The sequence below is a fragment of the Lepidochelys kempii genome, chromosome 1 (assembly GCF_965140285.1).
Source record: "Lepidochelys kempii isolate rLepKem1 chromosome 1, rLepKem1.hap1, whole genome shotgun sequence".
In the NCBI taxonomy this organism is placed as follows: domain Eukaryota; kingdom Metazoa; phylum Chordata; order Testudines; family Cheloniidae; genus Lepidochelys; species Lepidochelys kempii.
The window spans coordinates 112,735,000-112,755,323 of record NC_136380.1 but is presented as its reverse complement, the minus strand read 5'-3'; the positions used below and the strand labels follow the sequence as shown (position 1 = coordinate 112,755,323).

General features: G+C 42.8%; 1 protein-coding gene across 2 annotated transcripts in view; it reads left to right on the top strand.

Moving 5' to 3' along the window:
- RASA3 (RAS p21 protein activator 3) overlaps nucleotides 1-20,324 on the top strand; it is a 266,580-nt gene that overhangs the window by 148,475 nt on the left and 97,781 nt on the right. The gene's annotated exons all lie outside the window — the stretch shown is intronic.

Here is a 20,324-nt window from a genome sequence, read left to right as displayed (position 1 = left end):
TCTTTAAATCCCACCCTTCATTCTGGCTTCTAAAGGGCTAGCGATGGGGCTGAAGACCCTGGTGAGGGCAGACAGTTTGTTTGACTTTCCCTGCTCTGGAAGGGGTTCATCCATTTTGACTGTGTGTCTTGGCCAGAGGACTGAGCCACTGAAGACCCACCTAGTGAGGTCAAGTTTCAGAGTAGCAGCCGTGTTAGTCTGTATTCACGAAGAGAAAAGGAGTACTTGTGTTACCTTAGAGACTAACAGATTTATTTGAGCATAACCTTTCATGAGCTACAGCTCACTTCATTGGATGCATTACGGGGGGGGGGGGGGCGCAGGAGGAGGGAAAAGATTACAGTACCATACCCAATCTCAAGGAGGCACTCAAGGTGAGTGCTGCCGTCACAGGCCTGTAATCTCAAAAAGATCCCCAAATACTTTAAAAACTATCTGCATGTAGCATCACTAAAATACTACCACCTTTGGAGTAGGGGGCAATAGCTAATGGGTCATCTAGTATAAGAGTGGTAGGGGAAGGAGAAATTTCACCCAGAACATCAAGGCAAACCCTTACTTGTGCAAAGTCCCATGAGATTTTTCAGTGTCCATGCAAAGTAGACAAGACCTCTGCTTGTAGGATCCTGTTTGAAAGCCCGACGTGCAGTAAACTCAGTAGCACTTCATTTATCTGCTTCAGGGCTTGTCTATATGGTCACTTAGTGCAAAGCAAACTGGGGCGTTCTGTACCTGATTTAATCTGCCATGCACTAAGTGGCTGCATGGACCCTGCTGCCATTCACTAACAGTTCCATAGACAGGTTTCAGAGTGACAGCCGTGTTAGTCTGTATTCGCAAAAAGAAAAGGAGTACTTGTGGCACCTTAGAAACAATTTATTTGAGCATGAGCTTTCGTGAGCTACAGCTCACTTCATCGGATGCACCATAGAGTTCCATAGAGTTCTTTGATTTTCTCCTGTTTCAAACAAGTATAGTCAAAGTGCACTGTTACTGTGTGGCAGCAGGATCCACATGACAAGTGAGTGCTTCGGGGGTTAGTACGGTTCCGGAGTCTCCTGGAATCGGGCTCTATTTCACGGAGGCTACTGAAGCCAAACCGGGAGATTTTAGGCGGCTAAAAGTCTGGCAGTGCAGTGGGGCTAAGGCAGGCTCCCTACCTGCCCTGGCTCTGTGCTGCTCCCAGAAGTGGCTGGCACGTCCCTGGGGGGCAAGGGACTCTGCACTCTGCCAACAACTCAAACACTGACTCCACAGCTCCTATTGGCCGGGAACTGCAGCCGGTGGGAGCTGCGGGAGCGGTGCCTGCAGGCAGGGGCTGTACACGGAGCTCCACCACCCCTGGCCCGCAGGGACATGCCAGCCACTTCTGGGAGTGGAGTGGGGCCAGGGCAGGCAGGGAGCCTGCCTTAGCCCCGCTGCACCACCGACCGGGAGCTGCCTGAGGTAAACACTGCCCAGCTGGAGCCCACACCCCTTACCTCCTCCCTTGCCCCAACCCCCTGCCCCAGCCCTGAGCCCCCTCTTACATCCAAACTCCCTCCCAGAACCCTCAACCCTCACTTGCCCCAGCACCCCAACCCCTTGCCCCAGCCCTGAGCCCCTTTCTGCACTCAAACTCTTTCCCAGAGCCCCCTCCTGCACCCAAACCCTCTGCCCCAGGCTCAGCACGGAGCCCCCTCCCATACTCCGAGCCCCTCAACCCCAGCCCAGAGCCTGCACCCCTCCCCGCAACACAACAGCCTGCCCTAGCCTGGTGAAAGTGAGTGAGGGTGGGGGAGAGTGAGTGTTGGAGGGAGGGGGGAATGGAGTGAGCGGGGCTGGGCCTCAGGGAAGGGGCAGGGCAGCATGTGTGTTTGGGTTTGTGTGATTAGACAGTTGGCAGCCCTGGAGGTTAGTGTGCTGTAGGTTTACAGCCTGGCTGGCTGAGTGCTAACTGACCATCTAGACAATCAGTTAGAAGGATAAGGAGCTTCCTCAAGCCTTCATGATGATGTTGAGGAGCGGGGAGGAGATTTAAAACCCTTTTAATCGGTCATATAAATGTCAAAATGTATTTGTTTTAGGACAGGGTTTTTTTTCAAACTTTTTTATTTGTGGATGCCTAAAAATTTCAAATGGAAGTGCGGACCCCTTTGGGAAATCTTAGACATAGTCTTTGGACTCCCAGGGGTCTGCAGACCACAGGCTGAAAACCACTGTAACGACAACCTTTCACAGATCCCTTCGACAGTCTGTGGGCCTCTGGTTGAAAACCACTCTTTTAGGAGCACAGACATTTTTCATTATCCTTGCAATGTTATTTTTTATTTTAAAGTTTTAGATGGATTATTTTTTCAACAGTTTGACAAAATCATACATTATCTTTATTGTAAACAACAATGTTCCAGCTTAGTAAATCTGTAGTTCACAATGAGGAATACGTGCTTTGCTAAGTTTGTGGGGGCTGGAGGGGAGTGTGGAGAAATAGTTACAAAAAAAGTGAATATATGCTGTACAAATGCAGTATACAGTCATGCTTAGTGCATATAGAGTGAATCTATCTAGCGATCAACACACTTCTTCTCAGTATAGTTATTTCAGCATACAGTCACTGAATTCTTATAATAAAAAAAAAGGGAAAAAGACCTCAAAACTCTGCAGTTTTTATTTGATACTTTACACAAGGTGCATTGATTTTAAATCAAAGCAAATTAAATCACTGCGTTTAATCATGATTTAAGTCAGCAAGCAGGAAACATGGATTTAAATAATTGATTTGAACCTTGTTTTGCGGTTGTACTTTCATAAAGAAAAGGTTGATTCTCATTGATTAGTAACTATTAAAATATGTTGACTTGTAACTAAATATAGCCTTTACACTAAATTTGGTATTTTTTGCTAATAGGACACACTATATACGTATTTATTTAAGTGCTTACATAGCTTAACATACATTTGTTCAGATTCTTAATCTTTACATTTTTTATTATGTTAATAAATGGTAAATGATGCATTTCTTATTTACTCATGACTTGGTGTCAAGCTCTGTTTGGATGGAAATGCAATAAAAATACACAACAGATTTTTTTTATTAATTACATAAAACTAGCTTAAATAGGCTGGCTACTTAAGAGAAATAGTTTTAAATGAAAAACGTATTTTCATAAGCTAACTGAAGTTTTTTAGATAGTTGAATTAATATGAACCGAACTGATTGTTTCTGGTCACCATGTCCCTCAAGATTTTAGAGCTGTAGGGATTTATCTTTCACAGCTAGTTTATATTCAAGCTTCCCTGCTTTTTCAACTGCCAGTCAGTTTCTTAACTTTGAATGAATTAGTCATTGAACAGAATTAGCTGAGTAAACTGAAATGAAGAAAATGTTGTCACTACACCTGCAGAAGAGGCTACTGACGTCAAAAGCTGGTTTAGCATTTCAACAAACTCTGGTCTAGGTGCTTAGTTAGTGACGTCCACCATTCAGTGGTTTGACTTCTTTGAAAACTTTAGCAGAAAACGTGTACCACTTAAATCGTTGAAATTAAACTTAATATAATCTATGAAATATTTATTTATGCCTTAACATAGTTGTTATAATTTAAATTAAATTTTAAATAGGTTTATTTTTAAAAAGAAAAATTTATTTTTTTTAAATTTTTGAAAAAATCACTTTTATCCACTGATTTTTACGTACAAACAAGCTAGGGATCTGAGTTATGGTTCCCTTTATAGCTCAAAGCTGAATTGTAGGTGCAGCATGCAGCTTTTTTTTTTTTTTTAAACCACGTATTAATAGAAAGTACTAACTATGAAAGAACATACTTGGGTGAAAGATGTGGGAACCATAGCTTCGAAGTCTGTTCTGTGGGTGTGAAATTTTGACTAAACCTGTATTTAGTTTCCTCTTGGGTACTTTATACTATGCTAATTCTTCTAGGGCCTGATCCAGAGTCTGCTGAAACCAGGTGAAGTCTTTAAATCAGAGGTGGGCAAACTCTGGCCCGCGGGCCACATCCGGCCTGTCAGCTGATTTAATCCGGCCCTCGAGCTCCCGCTGGGGAGTGGGGTCTGGGGCTTGCCTGCTCCCGTGCTCCTGGCAGTGAGCGGGGTTGGGTCCGCTCTGCTCACGCGTGCCACAGCTCCCAGAAGCAGTGGCATGTCCCACCTCCAACTCCTATGTTTAGGGGCAGCCACGGGGCTCCACGCACTTCCCCGTCCACAGGCACTGCCCCCGCAGCTCCCATTGGCAGGGAACTGCGACACCTGTGGACAAGGCAGCGTGCAGAGCCTCCTGGCCACACTGCCATGTAGGAGCCAGAGGGGGGCTGCTTCCAGGAGCTGCTTAAGGTAAGCGCCACCCAGAGACTGCTCCCTGATCCTCCGAACACCTCAGTCCCAGCCCGGAGCACCCGCCTGCACTCCCATCCGAAGCCCTCACCCGTCCTGCCCCAGTCCAGAGCCCCCACCTGCGCCCTGAACTCCTCATTTCTGGCTCCCCCACAGAGCCCGCAGCCCCCAACCCTGATCCCCCTCCCACCCTCCGAACCCCTCAGTCCCAGCCTGGAGCACCCTCCTACACCCCAAATCCCACATCCCCATCCCCTGCCCCACCCCAGAGCCCACACCTCCAGCCAGAGCCCTCACCCCCTCCTGTACCCCAACCCCAATTCCGTGAGCATTCATGGCCCGCCATACAATTTCCATACCCAGATGTGGCCCTCGGGCCAAAAAGTTTGCCCACCCCTTCCTTAAATTTGACTTCAATAGACTTTGGATCAAGCCCATAAAGTAATAGCTGCATTTCTATGAACAAATCCTATTCCCAAGAAAATTACTGCCTATTTATTTAGTGACTCCACTGCATTGAGATACAAAGGCAGGTTTACTTAAAATAGGGATTTTATCTGATAATGGTAAATCTTTGTACAGATACTACAATCTAAAACAGAGGGGCATATGTTCCCCTGAGCCACTGATTGTTGGCATTAGAAGTCAAACCATTTGAAGGATTGTTTGGAGTCTTCTGTCCTGCCTTGAACTTCTGTCATTTCCAAAGCTTTACTGTGCTACTTGTTCCGATATACTTTTTAAAACTTTTAATATATGTTCAGAGTTAAGAAACTTTTCAGTTAGTAAACTGAACTCTAACATTTATCTAGTAAAGATTAGAGAGCTTTCCTCTCTAGACCAGTGGTCCCACAGGCCGCTTATGGCCCAATCAGCACACAGCTGCGGCCCACGTGACATCCTTAGGACCATACAGGTAGCATATATATTGTGTGAATGGGTCCACATAACACAGAGAGAGCTGCGTATGTGGCCCACAATGGTAAATAGGTTGAGAGCTGTAGACAAATCAGGATGCCTACTATTCTTCACTTTAGGGTTTCTCCTGCTATCTCTTTTTTTAAGGCGAAGGGCAGCATTATCTTTGTGTGTTTCATTTCAAACTGGAGTGAAAGCGTGCAGACATCCAGTCAGGTAAAGTTCATGTTTCTGCACCCTTGTACTCCTGCTCAAAATGGATAAAATCTGAACAGCAGTCACAGAAGATTAGGTAAATAACATATCGAATGGATGGGAGACACAATGAACTGTATGACTGAAACTGCTACAATTGCCTCAGCACTCTGATACCTAAAGCAACATGAGTAGAACAAAGAATCAATCTACAGTGCTTCATGAAAGAGTGTAAGGAAGACCACACTACTGTCCTGCAGAGCTTTCTGGTGGCAACTTCAGCTTTCTCTTCCGGCGAGATGGCTGTTTCTCAAGAGGAGTGGGATATTGCACTGGGATATTGGAAATCGTGTAAAGGAGGAAGGATAAATTTGTTGGTTAAGGCACTGAGGTAGAACTCAGGAGATCTGGTTTCAGTACCCAACTCTGGCAGACTTATGTGACCTTGGGCAAGTCACTCAATCTCTCTCTACCTCAGTTTCCAGTCTATAAAATGGGGATAATACATCATTTCTCCAACTCTTTTTCTCATCATCTCAGATTTTAAGCTCTTTGGAGCAAGAACTAGCTCTTCCTATTTTTGTGTACAGCACCTACCACAGTGGGACCGTGGTGTTGGCTGGAGTCTCCAGGCACTTACTGCAATACAAATAATATTCTCAAAGCTCCCTGAACTAATTTTTTAATCCATCAAGGTGGTTTTGGACATATACAACTCCATTTATGGAACCTCTAATAGAAGGCATTTCAACTTAAAAGACTCATTAGTGTAAAATCTTAATTGCTGTACACTCTGCCACTTCTCAAATGTCAGGATTTAGGGCAGAAAGTAGGGAAATCTCTTGATTTGAATAAAAAAGAAGAAATTATGAAACTGAAATTTAAACTTTTTGAAACTTCTTTAAGCTTTGGAGCCTTCTTTTAGAAATTGGAGAAAAACCCATGCTCCTCTGATGGAGAGACTCTCTTGTGTGGTAGTAAGGAGGTGGTCCTTCCCTTTCTAATCTGATCTTGCTGATTCTTCATCTGAAGAAAGGAATTCTTCCTAATAAGGACTACAGTCTTGAGGGTCCTGGAAAGGAGAGTTATCCTGGTCAGACTAACTCTGGCAAAGCTAAGACAAGGGCTGGAGAGTAGAAGAGGGAGGAGCTGGATTCACTAAATAAATAGGCAGTAATTTTCTTGGGAATAGGATTTGTTCATAGAAATGCAGCTGTAACTTTATGGGCTTGATCCAAAGTCTATTGAAGTCAATTTAAAGCAGGGGTGGGCAAACTTTTTGGCTCGAGGGCCACATCTGGGTTTGGAAATTGTATGGCGGGCCATGAATGCTCATGAAATTGGGGTTGGGGTGCAGGAGGGGGTGACCCTTTCATCTGCCAGTGCCCAAAATGTACTGCATTGTTGCTCTAAAATTTATCTACTGCATAGGTATTTATCCTTCTGGGTTTGTTTTTGTTCACAGATGTCTTATAAATAGGAAGAAAATATCTGACTTGTTTTGTTTTTGCTGGCTCAAGACTTCATCTCTGCTACACAATGTGTAAGTTACACTTCTACCTTTGATGCCGGAGAATTCACTGTCACAACAGGCCAAGGTAGAAATATAAATATTTCAAATTTGAATTAAAAAAAAAAGACACCTAGTCAAAGCTCTAGAACCTTGATAATTAATATTACAGTAAATAAAAGCCCCATCAAATATTAATTATTCAGAAGGAACTCTGACAGCATACTACCTAAAAACCCCTACCCTCTCAGAATTCTGGGATGCACGCACTTAGCCCTCTCCAAAACCCCAAATCAAAAAGATGTCAAATCTATCCCATCAGACAGGAAACAGACAGTCAAGTTCACAACCTCTGCAAGCAATATTTGAACTATATTTTAGTGTCCAAAGTTTCCTAACAAAAATGTGATTTTCATGGTTGGCCTGAAATATACCCATCGGTTTCACTGGAGGGAAGAGGACACCCCTTATTTCTCTCTCAATAAGTGAATGGGGCAGTAGGGACTAAGAGTCCAGATGAAGTGAGACCTGCACATATGGAGACCCCTGACATGGGAACGACAGAGGATTGAGTGTCATTGGTGGCATGAGCAAAGGCCTGGAAGAAGTTGGGACCAGATACTGAGCAAAGGGGAGCTTGTGGAGCCAGATGAGCTGGAGTGGTAACACTGAGGCATGAGAAAGCACTGACTAAAAGGAGAGGTAAAGGCTGGAATAGGGGTGGGAGTGTGTGTGCACTGACAGTAGTGAGAAGAAGCTGAGGCTGTCGAGCCATGAGCAAGAGAAGGGAGACCAAAAGGCTGTATTTGGGACCTAGGCATGGTCCAGAGAGAAGTCTCTATGTAGAACAACCCTCCCCAGGAGGCACCTAATCCCACAGGATATAAAAGCCTAGGTTGTCAAGGTTCTAGAGCTTTGACTAGGTGTTTTTGTTTGTTTGTTTTGTTTTTTAATTCAAATTTGAAATATTTATATTTCTACCTTGGCCTGTTGTGACGGTGAATTCTCCGGCATCAAAGGTAGAAGTGTAACTTACACATTGTGTAGCAGAGATGAAGTCTTGAGCCAGCAAAAACAAAATAAGTCAGATGTTTTCTTCCTATTTATAAGACATCTGTGAACAAAAACAAACCCAGAAGATAAACACTTATGCAGTAGATAAATTTTAGAGCAACAATGCAGTATATTTTTGGCACTGGCGGATGAAAGGGTCATAATGATAAACACATTTGTGAGTTTTCATGTTTCATTATTACGTCTGCATTTTCCTGACGCTAACTTGCTAAGTCATTCAGGATCTTCTAAGCTAAATTGATGATAAAGCTGTGAACAGCTGTGCCTTGGATGTATCTTGGATGCCAGGTGGAATGCAACATGTAATAAAGACAGAAATGCAAGGCTTGATTGGTCTGAAACATGAAATGTTTCTATTTTTACATATATGTAATGTGTGTGTAAATGCAAACAGTTTACTATGAAAATAAGCTGGTTATGTCAAACTGTCCTTGGACATTGTGTATCCCTGCTTTGGCTTGAGGGATGTTACCCTGGTATAACCTATTGTTTTTAAAGCATGTTGAGATACTTTGAGTAGGAAAGATACTATTGCAAATGAAACTGATTCTGTTCTCATTAGGGTTTATTTTTTGTGTGAGAGAAACCAGAATAGCTTTTCTTCCCTTTAAAATAAAATAAGCTTTTTTTCTCTCCTACTTCAATCACACATACACTCCTCAAGGAATTTGGGTGAGAGTGGTAAAGCAAAGACGACAAATCAGGATGTATGTAATATAGGAAACAATTGTCATCCAACTCTTCAAAAAGGAAAAGGATTTGGGGGGTTACACTTGGAAAAACCATTGAGACTAGTGCATCTCAGCAGTAATAAGTAAACCAGATACGTCTGGGCACAGTGGCAGAAAGAGAGCAGTATCACTGTCTTAATACCTGTGTAAGGAAATTGTAAATACCCATTCTCCTTTGAGTGTCCTCTACATATTCCCACTCATGGGATGCTCCAACTGGTGGAGCCTGAAAGGTAGAATTCTAGCTAGCAGTAGCTGTTGGAGCACTCATGCCCCTCCTCCCTGCAATGAAAGTGAAGAGTTCCAAGGTGAGGATATAAAAGGGGCATGGTGCTCCAGCTGCCTCAGTTCCTTCTAACTGGAACCAGGTGAACAGTTTGTGTGGAGCTTGTGGGTGCGTGATTAGATTTAGATCTTAGTTGGTAAGTATTTAAATGTTGTTAGTTACTGTTTTAGTGATTGGTAATATAGTTAGTTACTTGGATGGAACTAAAGAAGAAACCCTTTTCCAAAAGACGTTTCTTGTCCAGTGCATTCCCTGCGTTGGATATGCATGCTAGATGCCTGGCACGTTTAGGGAAAGGACCCTTGCCTTCCAAGTGTTCAAAAAGCTCTACTTTTACAACAAGAGCAAAGACAGACAGAATAGGCTTCAAGCAATTCTGTTACAAGGACCAGTCGTCAAAACCATCTGGAACCAGGAAAGGATATGGTTCCAGAAGAGCCCACAGATCTGCACTGGCACTGGATGAGTCTGCCACTCAACCACTAATGCTGAAAAACCTAGAGTTAAAGATCAGAAAAAGAAACCCTTTGAAGGTGTCAGCCTTCTATGTTTAGTGCCAGTCCTTTTAATAAAGACTTGACTGGCCAGAGACGTATGAGTTTTCAGTCCTCAGTGATGTTCACCTCTTTTAGAAGAGCCAATCTGCAGGAGAAAGCCCTTCTAAACAATGTATGTTTGAGGAGCTGAGAAGTGATATCTACCTTCATGGAAAGGTGAGGAGACATTCTTTCTTAGATATGACACACTCAGATCCAGATGAGCCGATTCCAAAATTTAGGCTTGAGAAACTGGTGAAATGAGGGAGTACTGAGGCACCAGAGGCTGGTAATAGTGTGGCACCACAGCAGATTGGCTCCATCCTCTGTTCGGGCAGAGATCAAGTCAGCTATATTGATGGAACAAGAAGAGCTTGTATGACAGCAGACTCAGATATGTTTTTCTCCAGCAAGGAGAGAGCATGTAGAGGAATTCAGAATTTCTCCTCTCCTGCCACCACGTAAAACGTCTTTGAATTCTCTGGGGAGGAATTTTTCTCCAATTTCCTTTGTTCAGCAAGGGTATTACTGTCTCCAGTTCTGTCTGAACCAAGAATTACCTTTTGCAGAACCGTTTTGCGATCCATATTCTTCCTCTGATTAGAGGTATTATGAACAAAGATACCCTTATACCTCAGATCTGTTTGGGAAAAGATTTATTTTTATATATATAAAAATTATATATATTAAATCTTTTATATATATAAATATAAAAGATTTATATATAGATTTTTATATATATATAAAAATAAATCTAATCCAAATATGGGTTTCTGGCCTGACTGGCAAATAACACCTTGGGTTTGATGGCTACACTGTTTTTTTCTGGCACCTTACCTTCTTATTCCCTATGTATGGGAATAGGTTTTCTCTGATTCAGTTCAGACAGGATGTACAATTACTGGATACAAAAGAACCTAGAAGTCCTGCTAAATCTCCTACAGCAGGGTGGGAATTTTTATCAGAAGAGGAAGAATTAATGGAGTTCAGGGAGTCAGATCCAGACTCTGGAGGAATGACATCCCCAGAATGTAGGGGACAAGTTAGCCTTGTCATCTTGAGAAGATGTGATGCCATTCCATGAGTTAGTGGAGTCTATGGCGAATACATTGGATATTCCCTAATTTTCAATTGAGGAATCACACCATCCCATTTTTGATATACTGGGAGCAGCTACTAGACCAGTGGTCCCCAAAATTTTCAGGGTCATACATCCCCTTACCTCTGTCTATGCCCACCCCCACCCCCCTGGAACTGGAGCTGCGGCTGCTGGGGCGTTGGGGGATGCAGACTGGGTAAGGGGGCTAAGGCTGGGGCTGGAAACCAGAGCCACATCCAGGAGCTGAGGCCGGGTGTGGGGCCAGGCCATGGTGGGGAAGCAGAGGCTGGGGATGGGGCTGGGCACAGTGCCACGGTCAGGGGCTGAGGCTGGGGGCAGGGCCAGAGCAGAGTTGGGTGTGGAGTGGGGCTGGCCGGTGCTCCCTCTCCACCCCCTGTTGGGGCTGGCCTAGGCCCCGCCAGGCCCCCTTTGAATGTTCCTCTGCACCTGTATAGGGAGGCTCACCCCAGTTAGGGGACATCTCAACTAGACCAAAGTTACACTTTCCTTATTGGAAGGGTTGTGCCCACCAGCAAAGACAATCTGGAACGATCCTCCATCTTCCACCTTTATCAAAGAAGGCTGACAAGTTGTCCCAATTACCTTAGGACAGTTTGGCCATGTTCCACACCTACCTGACTCCCAATTCATTGGGTGTAGAAGTGGCTTTGCGGAGATCTAACAGTGCTCAACTACAGTCCACCCCATCTGATGCAGGGAAAAGACTAAATGTCACTGGCAGGAAAAGTTCTTCTACCACTGTAGCCATGCATATTTCAAATTATGAGTCTGTCATGGCAAGATACCAGTACCCTCTGTGGGGGAAAATGTTGTTCATCATACTTTACATGAGGAGTTTAAGAGATTAGCAAATGCTCTACTCACGGAAGGCTAGAATGTTGCTAAATACAAATGGAGAGCAGTATTTGACTTTTCAGATGCTTTGACTAGAGCAGTAGCTTCAGCTATCATTTTAAGAAGGCATGCATGGCTCAAATCAGTAGGCCTGCCTCATGAGATGAAAATGAGGATTGAAGACCTTCCTTTTGAAACGTCCTATTTAGTGTACAGATAGATGAAATGCTAGAAAAGATGAAAAATGTGATATCTACAACTAGATCTGTGGGCTTCTTTACAATGAATAGGAGATCATATCTAGCTTCTAATTTTAGATATCAAAGACAATATATGTCTTCTATGTCGATTCTTCACTGATAGAGGAGGAATTATTATCCTCAGCCTCAGTCTCATGCCTCTCAACATCAACAGCAGAGGAAGAAGCCTTGTAAGCCTCATAATAAGGGGAAGAATGCCACAACTTCATCATCTGTGATTCCTACAAGGCCTCAGATGTAACATAAGGCTTTAGAGTTACAAACCAGCCCAGTTGGACATTGTTTACCCTCAGTTTGGGAATCACTTGTGCAAATTTTACCACAAATGGGAATTAATAACATCAGCTAGGTGGATCCTGGAAGTTATTGCATGCAGGTATACTATTCAGTTCAAGATGTTCCTGTGCTGGCATCCTTGGGGGTGCAGCCTAGGCCTGTGAGACCACTGTGCCCCCTTATATGTCCAGCCTAGGCTGTCTCTCACAATGCTCTGCTAGTGATAAGCAGCAAACCCCTCCAGGTGCTGTTATCACTTAGCACAACAGCATGTGGAGCCCCACACCCAGCTAGATTGCACGAATGCTCCCAGAGCCACTCATGAATCACACAGAGAGAGACACCAGCCGAATCCCCCCAGCTCCCAGCACTGTACCTCAAGACTATACTGTCTTGCACTGCTCAAGACCTTTCTTGAGCAATGCAAGTTTATTAATTGGTTCACCGCTTCATCAATGGAAAGTGGAGATACACAAGCCTTTGTAAACCTGAGCAGATTTGCCCAACAGTTCAGGAAAATTTACTGGTAAAGATAAACACTAAAGCAAGTTTACTGATTACAAAAGATAGTTTTTTAAGTGATTATAAGTGATAAGCAAAATGTCAGAGTGGTTACCAAACGAAAAGAAAATATAAACACACAGTCTAAACCTTAACCATTATCACACTAGACAGTATTTAGATCAAGCAATATTTTCACCCCCCCTGGATCTTACAGTCCTTAATATACAGGTTTGTCTCATAAACCTGGGCCAGTTTCCTCTGTTGGAGTCTTCAGTCTTCTGAGCATTCTTGTTGCTTGCAGTCTGGGTGGGGGTGGGAGGAAGGAGAAAAGGAAAAGCATGGGGCCACTCTGTTCTGTTTTATACTCTGAGGGCATGGCTACGCTTGCAGATGTAGAGCGCTTTGAGTTAAACCAGCCTTCGGAGAGCGCCTTAGGGAACGCCCTGCAGTCTGTCCACACTGACAGCTTCGAGCCCACTGGCATGGCCACATTTGCGGCACCCGCAGCGGCATTGGGAGGGGTGCATTATGGGCAGCTATCCCAGCATGCAAGTGACTGCAACGTGCTTTTCAAATGGGGGTGGGGTGGAGTGGAGTGGAGTGACAGGGAGTGTGTTGTGTATGTGGGGGGAGAGTGGGTTTTTGGGGGGCTGAAAGCATGTCTGCATGCTGTCTTGTAAATTCAGACAGCAGCAGACCCCCCTCCCCCGCCTCTCTCTTACACATACACACACACACACACACACACACACCCCACCCCATTCCACAGCAATGGTTGCTTTGTCCCGGAGCAAATAAGCAGCCAGCTGTCATAAACGGAGCTTTCAAAGGACATTTCCGCATTCCTGCAGCGAGTTCAGAACAATGAGAAGAGTGGCCGCTTGACTTAAGGGGATTATGGGACGTTTCCGGAGGCTGATCAGAGCACAGTAATGCAACACCTCGTCACACTGACACCGAGGAGTTTCAGCCAAGGCGCAACAAGCGTTAATCTTCTCGCCAAGGTGAACTACCAGGAGCTCTCTAGGCGTGGAGTCAGAGAGCTCTACGTGCCTTGCCAGTGTGGACGGGTAGTGAGCTAGGCCTCTAACTCGCAAGTGTAGCCAAATCCTTAGTTTATATGCTTGGAGAATACAAGTCCAAGCATGTCTGATGGGCATTGCTGAGTCACTAGGGAAGGTTGAGCAATTCCTCTAGTGTGGCCTTGCACACGTGAGTCATTAAATTGTAATTCCTTTGCAGGACAGTGGCTGTTGATGGTTGTTTGACATCCACCCGGGCGTTGGTTATTTCCTTTGCCCTTGTCTCAGGGGATCGAATATCTGGGTGATTCCCCAAATCACAGCATATTTTAGTGACAACCATACAACACATTCTCATAACTTCATATGTATTAATGATATACATATTTAGATGGAACAATGTGTTCCAACAGATCATAATCTTTCCCGTGATACCTCACATGGTATGCTTTATATGAAATATCACAGTTATATATAGATGAGGAATATGGGGGCTACAGGGCCCGCCCCCGAGGTATGGAGTGTGTCAGTTCCCTACCCCTCCAACAACTGACTTCTGTTATCCTTGGTCAAGGATCATGCTCACCTTGATTTGGTAAGAGCAGAGATCTAATCTCTAGTGGAGTTAGGTGCAGTAGAAGTGGTATTACCAGATCAGAGAGGAAGAGATTGTTTACTTTTGTTTTCCTAATTTCAAAAAAGGCAGGGGGCCTTTGCCCTACTTTGGATTTAAGAAAATTAAACACCTATATAAAGAAATTTTGTTTCAACATGTTATCTCTACCTTCTATAATCCTTTCTGTTTCCCTTCAGGATTGGTTTGCAGCTATGGATTTAAAAGACCTATATTTCCATACGACCGTAAGACCTTGTAATCAGAAATACCTGTTTTTTATAGTGGGAGAGGACCATTTTCAGAACAAGGTCCTCCTTTTTGGGTTGTCTACAGCACCCAGAGTATTTACAAAATGCCTAAGTGTAGTAGAAGCGTTCCTAAGCAGGCGGGGGATGTTTGTGTATCTGTACCTGGACGATTGGTTAATAAAAGTGTCATCCAAGGAAGACACCCTACTGCATGTAAAAACAAATGTTTTCCTCTTTGCCAGTCTGGGATTATAAATAAATTGGGAAAAATCCATTTTAATCCCATCCTGAAGGAAACTCTTTATTGGGGGAATACTAGATTCAACTATGGCAAAAGCTTTCCTTCCAGAGGAGAAATTTATAAAAGTAAAAATGTCTATAAATCTCCTTTATCAATCCCCACAACAACCACTACCTTTTTTTCAGTGGTTGCTGCGTCTATTGGTGTCAACCGTGCCAATGATGCCATCTGTTCATCTTCAGATGAGGGAGCTTCAGAACTGATGACCAGTAAATTACAGACTAGGGACATGTAATGCAAACTAGTAACTCCACCCCAGCTTTTAGCACCACTAACATGGTGAGCAAATGTTCAAAGTGTAATGAAATTATGCCTTTCAGTTCCCGTCCTCCATTGGAAATACTTGTCTCTGATGCATCCACACTGGGCTGGGGGGCACATTTGAACAACAGGCTGTTAATCAGAGCCTCATGGGTCACCAAATGAAAAGTATCTTCACATCAGTGGGTTAGATCTGAGAGCAACAAGATTGATTTAAAGTCATTTCTACCTCAGGTCAAACACAAGGTAGTTCAGGTGGTAACGGACAATATGATGGCATTATATTATCTGAACAAGCAAGAAGGGGCGGGGAGACTTATTCCCTACTGTTATGTATGGAGTCAAAGAAACTTTGGAACTGGTATATAGAGTATCATCATCCACTAGCAATCCATGAAGCAGGGAAGCAAAACACGCTCGCAGATTATCTAAGCAGGTCAACATGTCAGATGCACAAGTGGTCTTTGAAGGACTAAATAGTAAAACATCCTTTCAGTTTTGGGGAGGGATTCCCACAATAGACCTCTTTGCATCCAGCAGCAACAGGAAGTGTCAGAAATTTTGCTCAAGCGCAGGTGGAGACAGGGAATCAATACTGGATGTCTTTCTAATACATTGGGGTCAGGGCTTAATGTATGCTTCCCCCTTATTTTCCCTCATGCAGAAAGTTATAAACAAGGTCAGATGGGCAAGGATAAGGTAATTTTAATAATACTAGTGTGTCCCAGATGACAATGGTATCTAGACTTAATTCACTAGTCAGGAGGGCTAATGGAGCCTCTGGCACTGGAGTTGTCACAACACCACAGAAGGGTTTATCACCCTGATCTTCAGTCTCTTCATCTTAAAGAGTAGGGAGTAGGACTCTGGGAATGTCAGAAAACAGTTGTTTATTACAAATGCAAAATGTATGGTTGCATTCCAGGAAATAGCCCACACAGAAGTGTTATAGTTGAAGATTTTTATTATGGATTTCCATGTATGATATGTATCCATATACAGCACCAGTTAGTTATGTTGTACAATATTTATTATACCTTAAAAAAAGCAGGTCTTTCACTATCTTCAGTAAAGGTTAATCTCCCAGCCATATTAGCGTATCACGTACCTGTGGGGAGGAAATAAATTTTTACTAATGATGTAGTTAAAAGGTTCTTAAAGGGCCTAAATAATTTATACCCTCCAATAAGGTGCTCTATGCCATTTTGGGATTTAAACTTCGTGCTTTCACATTTGATGAGACCTCTCTTTGAGCGTTTAGGAAGCTATAATTTATTTTATTTGTCTGTTAAGACAGTGTTTTTAATACCCTTCACCTCTGCAATGCTTATAAGGCTTATAAGCGAACTACATGCATTATTCACTGATCTGCCCTTTATTGGTTTTCATACATGCCCAAAGTTTTTACCAACAGTGGTGTCCGATTTTCATATAAAGCAGTCTATAATTTTACTGTTTTTCCCCCCAAACCATATACATATGGTGGAGAGGCTATGTTACATACTCTAGATGATCTAGCCCTTTATTTAGATAGGACTAAACAATTCAGACAGCACCAAAATTTATTGCTTATGAAAGAGAGAATGAGGGAAAAGCTATTTCTGTATAAATGATTTCAAGATAGGTTAGATTATGTGTTAAAGTATCTTATGAATTGAAAGGGTTGTCCCTTCCTCAGGGAGTTAGAACACTTTCTACTAGATCGAAGGCATCCTCTATGGCTTTTTCTAGACACTTTTCCTCTAATAAAAATATGTAGAGCTGTTCTGTTCACACTTCCACTAAATTCTACTGCTTAGAATCTAGCTCTGATGCAAGATTTGGCAAAGCAGTCCTGCAGTCTCTATTTAATTAGGACTTTGTGGTCCCACCATCCTGGGTCAGATACTGCTTTACTAATCTATCTCCTGAGTGGGAATATACAGAGGACGCTTGAAAGAGAACGGAAGGTTACTTATCTGTAACTAGAAAAAGAGTACTTGTGGCACCTTAGAGACTAACCAATTTATTTGAGCATAAGCTTTCGTGAGCTACAGCATTGGATGAAGTGAGCTGTAGCTCACGAAAGCTTATGCTCAAATAAATTGGTTGGTCTCTAAGGTGCCACAAGTACTCCTTTTCTTTTTGCGAAGACAGACTAACACGGCTGCTACTCTGAAACCTGTCATTACCTGTAACTGAGGCTCTTAGAGACAGACTCCGCAAATTCACACTTCACGCCTACCTCTCCCTGCTACTTACTTACTAAAAGGGCTTGGGGTCGTAGGGGAAGGAACTGAAAATCCTCGCTCTGGGACGCTCAGTGTTCACTGAAGGGACAGGCGACTGAGGCGTGTGAGCACTCCAATGGCTAGAATTCTACCATTTAGGCTGTACCAATCAGAGCATCCCATGAGTGTGAATATGCAAAGTCCATCTCAAAGAATCTCAGTTACAGAAAAGTAACCTTCATTTAATTCACAGTTAGTTTTGAGTATGTTGGGTATTCCCTTTCACTTTGGTGGAAATATTAAATGAGAGAAAATAACGAATGCAAAAAAGGCAGTTAATGGCAGTACATTGTAGCAGAAAACTTCTTCCTTAACCTAGCCAAATCCTGAAAAGAATGACTGAAGAAAAACAGCTCCACTTTAAGCCCCCAGCTGGTATTCTCATGGGCGTGTAATGAGTAGCTCAGGATGCAGACCCATGACCTTGAGTGTACAGATCAGTTAAAAACAGGAAACATGCCACCTCGTCAGATCATTTAGCACAACACTAAGAGAATAGTTAATCCTGTATACCTTTCTTGTGACCGATACACAATTATTTATCCTCTGCTTCAATCAAAAGTGTAGGGAAAATGATGACAAGATTCTATTTATTTTGAAAACTTATACCCCTAACACTAACGTGAGGACACTTATTTGAAGCAAGGTTTTTTTTGTTGTTTTTTGTTTTTGTTTTGCTAAGTGTTTGCACATATACATGCTGTAACCTGGAAATAATAAAATCTTGTGTGTAATGAAGTGCTTTTTGAGGTGGGGAGATGACTTCACTGTGGGCCAAATCCTGGCCCTCTCCTACATGAGAAAGGAGCTCTTACTCCCAAATAGAACGTCTCTGTGCTGTCTGATTGACTTGTGGGTTAGGCTGGTGAGGTAGGGGGCAAGGAGGTGGTGCTTAGATGTTGTGTTCAGGCTCACTAAGCTGTTACCTGGAGGGGCAAGGAACTCGTGCAGATAGACCTAACGTGGTTCTGTGAGGATCCTTCCTCTCTGCTGTGCAGTCCTGACATTGATTGCTGCTACTTTGGGCCTTTGTGGCCTCTGCAAAGCTGCCTTCGGTGGGCGTGAAACACCATTTGTGACTCAGAGAATTCTGGCAGGTTGCGTCCTTCCCTCCACCCCACTCCCCACTGCTTAGTCTGGTGGAGGAGCTGTGGCAAAGTGAAGCCAATTAAAGGCAAATTTGTTTTTTTAACTCTAATTTTGGTGTATCCTAATATGCATCCTCTGCTTTGGGCAGGCCCCATAACCCCTGAAGCGTTCTGTCCAATCCAGTGGAATGGAGGCGGAGTTTCTTTCTCCTTTATCTATGCTGACATGTTTACTGAACAGCTGTGCTTTTCTCAGATGAATACTTTCAAAGCTGAGGAGATGCAAATCTTTAGAATTGTTACAGTTTGGTACTGAGGAAACACACAAAGCCCTCCTTTCGAAGTCCTCATTGTGACATTTGCTCTTGACTTGAAGGAAGACAAAAAAAGAATCCTATACTAAACCAAACATATTATTAGGAAGCAGTGGGAAGTTTTATCTAGAGCAATAAATCCGTACTAGGAGAAATCAAGATTATAGGAGGAGAGAACTAATTCTGCCTTTTATCATGCACTGGACAGAAGTAGCTTATGGGAAGTAGGAAGCTGTGACTGTCATCCACTAGACCCATAAGGGAGTAATAAAATAGTGAACAAATATAAATAAAAATAAAAACCATACAAATAAAGAAAATCAATAACTGAGTTACACAAAAACAGTCTTTAAGAAATCAGCTCACAAATTAGAATTAGCCTGAGATATAAATTGCTGTACAGTCTATTCAATTACATATACACTTAGAAATTTATACTTACGAGAAGGAAAACAGGTATAGTTTGGATTATATACAAAATATATTAATACACAAAAATTTTTGTGAAACAGAGTTTACATAACTGACACAACCATAAGAACAAGGAAATGAAAATTTATGCTACCTAACAATACCTACGCTCTACTTCTCCACTCTCAGGCCCACAACTTACCCATTCCCACAGCCTTAACGCTGTCCCTTCAACTTCTCATATTTCGCATGCCTTTTTACCAAAGTACCCAACACTAATAGTTGTTCGTGTTTGGGACAGCAGTTTCTTGTATTTGGCAAAGGAAGTGCTGAAAGTCTGGAACCCCTTGTGAGGGAAAAGATAAGATTGTGGTGTGTGGTCTGAGGTGTGTTGTATTAATTTAAATGGAATAAATGGGCCCAAAGGAGTCAAAGATGTTAACATTAACAACCTTTCCTGTTTTAAACAAGGCACAGGGTTCCACGTACAGAGACCTCAGCTTGCTTAGGAGATGGCAAACACCATTACAAATCCTTTTAAGCTTTTATTAAAGATACAGAAAAAGAAAGGAAAACAATTAAAGCGTTTGAACTGTAAAATATGAAGTAAAACTTTCATGTTAACAATATCCCTTTAGCTGTAGAGAACGTTTAGAAGGAAAGAAACCCTGCTTGACTGGCTCTTAGATGATATTAAAGATGGTAATAAATGTACTTTTGAGGGTGGGGGAGAGAAAAAGTTAGTTAGGATGGGCTGGAGCTGTTGCCGAAGTCTGTTCCTGTTTCCTAAAAGACCAAACAAGACAAATACACACAAGAGGGGAGAGAAAAGAATAACGAAGACAGAAAATGTAGCTTCTGTGTTTGTTGCTAACTGTCCCTTTCAACCTCACTTCTGGAAAAACATAAGCACAGTGTTTGAATTGCATTTGTTTGCGCTGCAAAGTAGCACTGTTCAGTTTACTGATCAAAACAGTTGTACCTCCATATTAATCCACTTGGTGCTGGATGAATGAATCCATGGTCCAAAAATATTTATACTGTAGTTACATATTATAGCCCTGATCCTGCAATTGGATCTGTGCAGGCTTGCCCTTCTGGAACTCAAAAGAAGTTGTCCAAACTCTGCACAGATCCAGCTGGAGAATTAGGGCCTGTATAATGTGTCAGCATATGTGCTGTTAATATTCTGATGTAAACTAAATTGCCTGAGAGCTTTC